At 40.7% G+C, this 6,931-nt stretch overlaps 1 long non-coding RNA gene across 1 annotated transcript; it reads left to right on the forward strand.

The window, feature by feature from the left end:
- The first annotated feature begins 202 nt into the window (after positions 1-202).
- On the forward strand, positions 203-5,280 carry LOC149450210 (uncharacterized). Its single transcript, XR_016315284.1, has 2 exons — positions 203-477; positions 2,380-5,280. It is a non-coding gene; the product is annotated as an uncharacterized LOC149450210 (long non-coding RNA).
- Positions 5,281-6,931: the final 1,651 nt, after the last annotated feature.

A 6,931-nucleotide genomic window follows, 5' to 3' on the forward strand; every position in this document is an offset into this window, starting at 1 on the left:
GTTAATGTAAACCTGTCCATCTTAATGTATGATATCTTCAGTGAAAACTTACATATTGATTAGAGGGTTCAGATATATAAGCAGCTGAAGTTGTGTGCAAATCATGAGATCTGCGTAAAACTTCAGCTGCTTAGATCTGTTGATCTAATGAACTTTGACATACACTTTTTTTTTTTTTTTTTTCCTCCCATTTTTATGTGATTTCTCATCCTAATGTTGTATTCTGAACAATAATGGGAGGAGTGAAAATGCCTCATCCTCAAATGTGGACCTTACTGCTGGAGTTCCACGGGTGCCGGATTTTTGTGGTTTGACATGTTTTGGGTTTTGTTTTGCAGAGCAATAATGACACATGCCTCTGTCCCAGAGGAAGACCGGGCTCTCCTCAATATCAGTGACACCCTTATCCGTCTCTCCGTTGGCCTAGAAGACACAGAAGACCTCGTTGAAGACTTGGATCAGGCTTTGAGGGCTGCGGTAAGTATTGCTAGTCGACTTGGCCTTTTGGCTCGATAGCAGTGCTGCAAGTTGTCAAGGGAAAAGGCACATAGTTGCTATGATGATGAAATATGGTTTAGGTGTTTTGGCTCTTAGGCCAGCAAATCAAACTTGTGTGGGTAAAGTTAGGAATTTATTGATGTAGGGTTCCATAAACTGGTCCATAGGGTTTGCTGCACTTTATCTTGGCCAAAGTCAAGAAGCGGTGGTCCGTACAAGGCTGGATTTATGCGTAGGCAACAAAGGCCATGGGGCTCAAACTTCCAGAGAAGGCAACTGGCCATCTGAACATGCCATCCAGTGAAATCTGGATACATTCTTAGTTTCTTTTCTAGCACTGTGTGTTTTTTTTTTTTTTTTTTTTTGTGGAACAATGCAGTGTGTACTTAAAGTGTTACTAAACCCACAACAGTACAATCAGTCTGTATATGCAGTAAAGCATGCTTGTTATACTCACCAGAACCTAAGGGGTTAATCCTCCTTTGTCTAAAGGTTGTTTGATCCTGTCTGCTCTGATCCACCTCTTATTCTACTGTCCCCAATCCATCTGCTGATAGCACAGAGCCCTGGGGGGAAGCTGCATATGCTCAGCTTGGTGTGTATTGCTGGAGAGTTAACTAAAATTGGTGTGGTGAAAAGAGGCAATTACCCCAGGTCCAGCAAGATAGTCCTACAAATGTGGCCTTTCAGTGCATGGCTGTTATAAATCGAAAACAAAACAGCCCTGTTTTAATTTCCAGTGCTCACAATCTGCTTTTTGTCACTGTGGTCATAAATCTCAGAACTAGAATAGTGCCACTGTCTGGTCCCCATATTCCTTTAATTGCCCAATTTCAGGTATTGATGTCCTTACTACCCTTAGTCACCGGTCACACCTCTGCAATTGAAAATCTGTGGTTTTTTTGTGTGCAATTTCAGGTGTGATTTCTGAAGACTTTAATACTAACTGAAGATTTTCAGCATTTTCTTGCGATTTCTATTCTATGTATGTGAAATCACAACAAAACTGCAGAAAAAAGTAATGCAAGGACTCTTTTGGAAATTGCACTGCAGCAAATTGCACATGTTAAGACCCTGACATTCACATTCATTCAATGCAATTTCAATTTACAAATCTCACTGATATGACTGGGGACTTGGTCTACTGTAGTGGAGAGGAGAAGCACTTTTACTTGATGGTGCTCCCCCATGTTCTGGCAGTTGATGGCATCTAAAGCAGGGCTATGAGTCCTGCATTGGTTTTGATGACTTCAGGACTGCTGGAACATACGGAGGAAGACCCTGCGGGGACCTGTCTAGCAGTGCAGAGGATCAGGCAAGTGAATATTTAACAAGTTTCATACACCTGAATGAGCAGCCAACCCATGCGATGCGGGAGAATTTTTGTTTGACTGAGTCGCTTTAGGATCCTTGTTTACACAGTAATGCTCATGGCAATACAGTTGTGTGCTAATTCGTTGCCATGTGCAGGGGCGGACTGACAACTCATGGGGCCCCTGGGCAATATTGGATCATGAGGCCCCTGTGTCCTTGCCCAAACTCAAAAAAGCCTATGAAAAAGGTACCAGGGGCATCTCATGGGGCCCCCCTACTTTACCCTGGGCCCTTGGGTAGTGCCCGAGTTTCCAAATGGTCGGTCCGCCCCTGGCCATGTGATATATGTGCATTGAGCCATTTTCAAGGATCACATTTGATAGCCCTGAATAGGACCAAGCAGGTCAATGCACCAAAAAGTCTATATACAAGACTGTCTACCAATCAGCATGGAAGAGGGCACTGGTCCTGTAGAATACTGTGGATCATTGCTCATCTGTTAGATCCGTTTTTTTTTTGTGTTTTTTGGATCATTTTAAAATTCTAATTCTCTCCTCTGTTTTACAGCACCCAGGTCTTAAAAACCCCCTCAAGGTGGAAGACTTGCTGGAGAATCTGAAGTTCAGCTGTTCAATATAAGTGTTTAATTCTTGAATGGTTTACAGAGATCTAGTCATAATTGGCCTTTCACAAGGGTCCTAAATTTTTCAAAAGGCTTACTGTTAAAAGATCTACACTTAGACAAATTAAATAAAGCTTTTATTTAATTTTGTCTGAGAATGACTTTTGAAGCCAAGCGTTAGAAATGAGAAGCCAGCTAGGGTTTGACAGTTTCTGTCCCGTCCTACCTGAACTGATCGAATGTACTGATATTAAACTTGCAATTGTAACATTCCTTTTTTTATCTTGCTTTTTTCCTTTTTTATGCTTTTATCTAATGGACTGTTTTACGTGATTGTTTTGCACACTCAGGCGAAGGGTGTTTTTTTATCAGTATAAGCCCTGTAGTTGGCAGAAAAGCAACTGTCAAGACTTGAGGTGATTCTTTACTTCTGACTCAGTCCCAGCCAAGCTGGCCCAAGCACACAATTTTCTTTACGAACACATGAGCTTGCTGTCAGCACTGTATAAACTGTATGCAGCCTTGGGTATACAGCATTGTTCCAGCAGTGGTATGGGGACTTGCTGTCACTGGAATAAAATTAAGTCTGGCTGAGTGCTGCTTGGCCATTCACAGGAAGCTTTGTTTTTTGTGGGGTTGGACTACAAGAGTAGGATGGTTTGGGTGATATTGGGGACAAGATTGATGTAGCTCGGAGCAGAATTGTGAATGGCTTTGTATATTGTTGGCAGTATCTAGTATCTCTCCATAGGCTATCCTCCCCTTCAGTCTATCATGAATGCTGCTGCCAGACTCGTCTACCTTACCAATCGCTCAGTATCTGCCACCACCTCTGCAAATCCCTCCACTGGCTTCCGATTGCCCAGCGAATTAAATTCAAAAGGTTAATAACCTACAAAGCCATTCATAACTCTGCCCCGAGCTACATCGCCAATCGTGTCTCTAAATCTCATTCAAACCGTCCTCTCTGCTCTTCAAGACTTCCTGCTCTCTAGCTCTCTTGACTACTCATCCCATGCTTCTCTTAGGACTTCTCCAGTCTCTCCCATCCTGTGGAACTCTCTACCTCAATCTGTCCGTCTGTCTCCTACTGTCCACCTTTAGGCAGTCCCTGAAAACATCTCTTCAGGTAAGCCTATCATGTCTCCTAACAACTGGACTTTTAGTTCTTCCATCAGCTCATCCCTCTGGTATTACATTTTTTTTTTTTTTTGTCCTGCTTGCCCCACCCTATTAGATTGTAAGCTCTCATAAGCAGGGCCCTCTTAACCCTATTGTATCATAACTGTACTGTCTTCCTTTATGTTGTAAAGCACTGCTTAAACTGGTGCTATATAAATCCTGTAATGGTTTTGGCTAGCTTGACCCAAAAGAACAATTTTTAAAGTCCTATCTGGAGTTAGGCTTTCGGTAAGGGGAAATGTAGAAATTCTTTTATAGGCAAGTCTGCACTTGGTGATAAATGTAAAGGTAAACCATCACATCTCTGTATAAACCCATTTATGACTGGTACTCTTTAAATCGTGTCCTACCCTAGAATGATAGGAGAGCTGAGGGTTTTGTGTAGAACCTGAACAATTCTAAATCACTGCTAGCATGTCAAATATACGCTGCAATTACAAAATGACTAAATTGTCTCAAAACCACACATACACTTTTTTTTTTCCTTTTTTTGTGAAAAGGAAATTCTTTAAGTCAAATGGTTTTAATATAATTGTGCAATTACTGTATAAAGATCAGTGGTATGCTGCTATATGGGTTAATTTAATCAGCACAATGCTGTTTGCCTGGCTGAGTCAGTTTAAATGTGCAATAGCCTCTTGGTATGCAATTGGCAAAATTCATTGCCTAAATGAAGGTGAACTTAATTTATTTTTGTTTTTTAGAGACCTTATTGGCAGAAATTAAAAAAAAAAAACAAAAAAAAACACCCCACCATAATGTAATGGGATGATTTTTTTTTTTTTTTTTTAAAAAGTCTTGCATATGTAGACCTACAAAAGCCCTGTGGCTACTGCTGGGTGAGGCAATCTTAAATGAGAAGTCAGCATTCTCAGAACTGTCACTCAAATATAGTATTCTCCCTTTGCTCCTCCCCTGGCAGCCACGTAAAAGGGCATCCACGGAGTGGAGGCAGAGGAGCTTGGCCGGTACAGTCATTGGACACTCCTAGGGAATTGGATCTAGCTGAATTTTCTAGCTAGCTCAAATGCACATTGCTAGTAGAGCATTTTATGGGAAGAAAATACATTGCAAGTGAGCATTTTTAAAATTAGATTTTTCTGTAAAAAAAACTTTTTTTTTTCCTGCAATTTTTTAAAGTTGGTGACAGGGCCTCTTTAAATTTAATTCCAAAGTTACCAGAACATGGTGGAGACTAGGAAAAAAAAAATTAAATCAAGTTGGGCCTGAACTGGTGAGTCCAAACAGTCTAAGAGGTGCTGATCCTAATTTGCTATAATATGGGTTGCTGAGGTTGATTGACTGGTCTTCTGGACCTTTTTATGATCTGAAGGTCCACCTGTATCGGCCTATTTCTTGAGAAAGTGCAGCATAGTGTGCCAATAACACGGTTTGGGGTATTCTTATTTAACACCCATGCACTTTTTTTTTTCTTTAAAGACTGGAGCATCAATATGCAAGCTTTCCATGTCAACCAATCAGAATTCAGTTTTCAGTAAGTTAATCTGGAAAGTCTAATTGAAGCAGATTTTCCACTGACAGCCATTGTTTGTTTGGCATTTGTGATTGGTCCAATATGAAGTACTCGGTACTGTTTCCAAAAGGCTAAAATGTCAAAATGACTTTTGAAAAAAAATAATCTTCAAATAAACAATTTAAGCCAATTTAGCACTGGTGTTTCTTTTGTCAATCTATATTTTTTTTTTGTGCAAATGGGATTTGGATAGTTGCTTATTCCAGGATTTTGAAGCTGGTCCAATGTATGTACCATATCAGTGGGGTCCCTGTGGAAGTTGGAAATCACTGTAGTAGACACTGCTACTATAATTTCCGCTAGCTTCTGAGTTCCATGCTGAGGGGTTGCCCTGTTGCTTACTATAAACAGGAGGTTGCCCACTCTGGAAGCCATTCAGAGAACTTTGTGGTTTCTCAGAAACCAGATTTCTCTACCTGCATCTGACTGGCAAATCCTGTCTCCACAAATCCTAGATGGTTGATTCTATCTAGAAATAATACTTTGCATCTAGCCTATTTTGATTTGTGTATTTTCTCACTGAACGCAGTGTTATCTGATTGGATAAGGTGGAGATTGTGACATCATTGCCTCACCTCATCCAGTCAGAACACTTTGCACTCACTGAGTACATGCAATGATTTCCCTGAATGGCACCTGTGATTGAGCAACCTTGCCAGTAAATGATAGACCATAGATATGTCTATCTACTTCAAACCCATTTACACTTGTGCAACTTGTCATGCAACGTTGCTGTCCAAAGTCACATGACAAGTCATACCCCATGTTTTCTAATGATAACCATTCATATGTGTGACTTAAAGTTGCAGTGACTTCAAGTAGCTCATGCATTACTTTTTGTCTGTGTTTCAGCCAATTTTGAGGGTCATAGACTTCAATGTAAATCCTCAAAGGTTGCATGATATTTGTACCTGACTGTTTTACATGCAACAGTGAGTCCAACTTTGCAGAGGGACAAGTCACACCCATCCAAAATTGCACTCTAAAGCCATGCAACTTTGGAGTCCTAAAGGTATGAATGAAGCCTTCCAGCTAGTGAGTCAGTTAACTGTAAGTGGATTCAAACATGCTAGAAACACAGATTTATACTCTGACTAAAACAAAAGCTAGTGGAGATCACTGGAAGTGTGGTGCCTGTTACAGTGTTCTCTATGCATACAAAATACCTGTGCAAAGCCCATGGATGCTAATTACATTCCCCCAAGCTGGCCCAATTTAGCTGTGTAATAGCCACATCTAAATTTCCACTTTAACCACACATCCAGATCCTACTTGTATAATAAATACCAAGTGCTGATGAGAAGGAATTTTTGTCCAGCAGCCCCACAACTTGATGGATGTTAACTCTTGGTAGACCCTTTTAAATGGTGACCAATTCATATTTGGACTGTTGTCTAGCTTGGTGCTCATATCCTTTTTTTACTTTATACAAGTTGATTTGCCCATTAACTCCAGTGGGGCTTTACAGAGCCATAGAGAGCTGCCATACTTGAATAATCATTTATTTGGAACCTCTACAAGCTTCAGAGTCCAGCACTCCACCATCCTCATTGCAAAATAAGGCATGGTAGTAATTGGAAAAGAGCAGCTTTAAGAAGACCTTAGGCAATGCTGGTGACTAGTACTTTGTCCTCTGCTTGCTTTTTGGAGCATAGGTTCCATAATTCAGGTTTTTAGCCCTTATTATGAAAACCTAATGCATATATGGCTGTAGGGCATTAATGCCATGTGTTCTAAAGCCATGCTCCTATGGCTCCCAGAATTGTGACCAAGCTGCCATG

Source organism: Staurois parvus, unplaced genomic scaffold (genome assembly GCF_062004578.1).
Source record: "Staurois parvus isolate SC_StPar_1 unplaced genomic scaffold, SC_StPar_1.0 ptg000578l, whole genome shotgun sequence".
NCBI classification, from domain to species: Eukaryota; Metazoa; Chordata; class Amphibia; order Anura; family Ranidae; genus Staurois; species Staurois parvus.